The sequence below is a fragment of the Gossypium raimondii genome, chromosome 8, assembly GCF_025698545.1.
Source record: "Gossypium raimondii isolate GPD5lz chromosome 8, ASM2569854v1, whole genome shotgun sequence".
Lineage (NCBI taxonomy): Eukaryota > Viridiplantae > Streptophyta > Magnoliopsida > Malvales > Malvaceae > Gossypium > Gossypium raimondii.
Genome location: NC_068572.1, coordinates 28428261 through 28432399, shown reverse-complemented (window position 1 = coordinate 28432399; position 4139 = coordinate 28428261).

Genomic DNA, 4139 nt, shown 5'->3' with positions numbered 1-4139 from the left:
CTCTCGGTGGCTACTGAATTGCTTCAGTGGTGGTGCAATACCACTGCCCGAAGCTTGCATCTGACATAAATAACAGAACGTACAAACAATAATTAATTTTCAAGGATCGATTCAAAAATTGATATCTATGTTATTTATATATAATGGGGAAGGTGAATGGTTGCTTTTGTTGCTACCTTCTTTCTTCATCTTCATCTTCATCTTCATCTTCATCGATATGTATGAACAAGGATCTTCCATGATTATTTGTTGAAGGTTTTGGAGCTAATGGCAACGAATGTATCATTATAAACCAATGACATTTTCTATGTTACGAAATGTTCATATAAATCTTACTGTATTGTCTTTCTTTTTCTTTTACTACTATCTCGGGCTTAACACCGTTATAAAGAAAATTCAAAACTCTCGATAGAAAAAATTGAATATCAATTTAATAAAAAATTATAAATATCATTTTAAGAGAAAGTGAAAAATTTAAGAACTAAAATAATATTTAAGCCAATTTGAAATCAAATTTTGAAATAGGTAGTATAATAAGTATATTGTAAGAAAGTATTAAGGATTTCATAATGGCTAATGGGTAATTTAAACAATTTACATAATGATAATGATGTGTCAGTTATTGATGACACATATAACTGAAAGAATCATGTTAGAGTTAAATGTTTTTAAAATTGTATAAATCTTTGTCGATAGAGTCTTAGTTCGACTCGTATGTGTATTGTAACCAATACCGATGGATGTGAGTTCGAGTGCGTTAAAACATATTATCCTCCTATTTATCGGTTGAAGAGGGTTTATGAATAATTCTAAACATTATGTCAAAAAGAGTAGATATAAGTAACAAAACTTTCAATAAATACAAAAAAATAACTCTCTCTCTCTCTTTTGTGTTGTCCTCGCCACGTGTCACATAGTGGTTGTGACAAGTGGCAAAAAACATAAAAAGATATTTTAATCAATAAAAATATAAAAATATTACAATTTTTAAAAATATATAAAAACATTGAAAATTATAATTTTAGAAAATATAAAAATATAGAAAAACTATTTTAAATTTATAAAAAAATATAGAAAAAATTAAACATATTAAAAAGATATAAACATATTACAAATGTAGCACAAAGATAAAGAAATTAAAAAAATTAGAAATTTCTAAAAAAAATTATAGGAAATTATAATATATATATATATATATATATAATATTTTGAATACATGACAAATTCGAGTAACATTTTGATATGCAAAGAGGAGGTAGGCGGTGGAGTCCAACATGAGCAAATCATGAAGTATAGAGGGATGCGAACCCCAAACGTACAACAAATCACTGCACAGGTAGGGAAGTACGACAATATCGAAGGCAAAAACGTTTTCTACTGGTTCCAAAACCACAAAGCACGTGAGACACAAAAGTATAAGCACAACACCACCTTTGTCCCAGAAACTCAGCTCCCATTACCACCATAACTTTGAATACTAGGGTACCTCCAAACCCCTTGATTATTATATATCTTAGTTTTCCAGTTTTTTTTTTTTAATAAATATGATGCTTAAGAAATTAAGCATGCATTTTCTAATACAGGAGGATAGTTCATATAAGAGAAATGCAGGAGCTGGTCATTTGAGTGCATGGAAGAAGCAAGCAGATTGTCATTTAAAGAGGAGGGAACCAGAACTCTGGAGCTATTCCCACTGCACTTGGAAGGCAGATGAAGCCTGAAAAGAAAAAGATAAAAAAAATTTGAATCTAAACTCTGCTCCCATTATGATCTATGATGATGATTAGCTTTTTCTTTTATTCCTTTTCTTTTCTTTTGTTTTTCGGGGAAAGAAGAAAGACAAAGTTATCTTCTTGCACTCAAAGACTCATTGGTGCCCTCTGGAAATATAACTTTGTACAAAATTGAAAGCAAAAGTAGGCGGTTGTCGTGGGTGTTGTTATATTTCTTTTTATATAATTTTTTCTAATATTTTTATATTCTTTTATATTTTTAGCATTTTTTTATATTTTCTGCCACATGTCACAACTACAACATGTCACATGGTAGAGATAACTAAAAATAAATAAAAAATTGAGAGCTATTAACTTTACGATTAACCGTTAAGGTTAAATATCAAAAGAGTTTTTTTTATATATTTTAGCAATTCAAGTATTAAATTTAGTATAAAAAAATAGAAACATGAATTTTTTGGTTGAAAAAGTGTGAGAATTTTTTTATAAAATAAAAATAAGTAAAAGAACTATTATGATACTCACTATTACTGACCCACTACCCGATAACTCAATTGGGTCCTGACCCATACTCTACGTGGTTCACACTTTGGGTTCGCATGTAAGGTGCTCGCACCCTTCTATGAGACCGCACGATGTGGGTTCACACCACCATGTAGGTGAACCCACATCTAGAGAACACATGTTACCTCTAGAGTAAGGTGCGTGTCGACATGCATGGGAACCTACCTACGATATCACATCTATGAACAATAATCATATCATATAAATACACAGTTTAACACATCTAAAAGGGACATACACTCTAAAATACTCAACAATTTGGTGCGGTGAGCATTGACAAACTTTTGATTTTCAAATTTTCATATTGCTAAAAAATAAAAATGACCCACCCAAATGAGAATTTCCCTGGTAATTTTCCGTTGGACCATACAGGTGGTTCTGGCGTCGGTAATCAACCTAGAGAAATAAACCTTTTGCTGGTTGGTTTGCTGATTGACCAGAAAATCTAGGTAACACAGACCAAGCAGGTGCCTCTAATTATTTTGAATTCAATGCTCCCTTTGGTCAGGGACCATCTTTCCCCCTTGACCAGGGTGCATCGTCGCAACAACTATTTGGTTTACAGAAGTAGCTGAGGTTGATGAAGGAACAGATTACTCAACAAAGTTCTAGATTCAAACAACAGCAAGTGTTTCAGCGGGAACTGCTAAGACAAAATGAGGAGTTGAGAAGGAATGTAATGCCCCAAAGTTCAGGTCTTTAATTTTTGCATAATTTGTCACAAATTGCTTGTTTGCTTCAATGGTTAAGTAATTTGGGTGTGTTTGGGAGTGTTTGGGGAGCCTGGGTTCAAGTCTTAGCCTTGGTAGAATTTTTAATTTTTCCCTTAAATGAATCTGGACACTGGCACATAGGCTTTATAAATTTTAGTGCTTGTTTTATGACAAAAAGAGCCTAATGGTCCAGTGGTAAGTGGCGTGTGAAGTACTCTTAAGGTCTGAGGTTCAAGTCCTGTGCTGCATTGTGGAGTATTTATTTTTATCACCTATGCAGTGAGGTGGTAGAGTTTGACTGAAATGCTATGGAATTTGAATGGGGGAGTGAGTCATGGAGAGAATTGTGATTGAGTGGAGGAAATCAAGGAGGGATAAGGGGAGGATTTTTAGGAGAAAATCAAGGAATTTGAGAAGGGGGATTGTGTGCCGTTTGGGGTAGTTCAACTCTTGAGATTTCGGCTAGGGGGTAAAATTTTGTCATTTTCGGCATTTGGAAGAACTTCTTGGGGTAGTATCTGCCAAAATTAGTCTTTAGGTGCTAAATATTTTCGATTTTGGGTCAGTTGTGTGTTCTCCTGTTAGCTTTTAGTGCCGATTTTTGCTAAGTCTTTGGAAGTACTTTTCGGGTTGCTCACTTTTCTTTCCTTCTCTATTCTTCTCTCTTTCCCTCTCCTCCTGTGCCAAATCCACTCATCTTCTTTCTCCCTTTTTGTTTTCTCTTCTCTACTCATCTCTTCTCTTCTTCTCCTCTTCATTCTAGTGCTACAAGTGTTGTCGACTACGGTAATTGTTATACTTTCACTATGTTCATTTCTTTCTCTTTTCTTAAAACCGAATACCTTCCTTCATAATCTTTGATTACCGGCTGCTGATGCTTTTCTCTCGACGTGCTGCTTGTTGCGATTTTAGAGTTTTCCTCAAGGAGTGGTGTAGTGTAAGCGTTGTTAGTTGTCGAAACCACTCTCTCATCCCTCGATCAAGGTAAGTAGGCTAGTCATCTTTTAAGTGTAGGTCGAATATTCCTATGGTTCTATAAATGATCATGTGTGGTTTTCAACCACATGATTAAACAATATTATTTAATGAAGTTCGTTGTATTACAGATATCCATAAAATAGGATTGAAG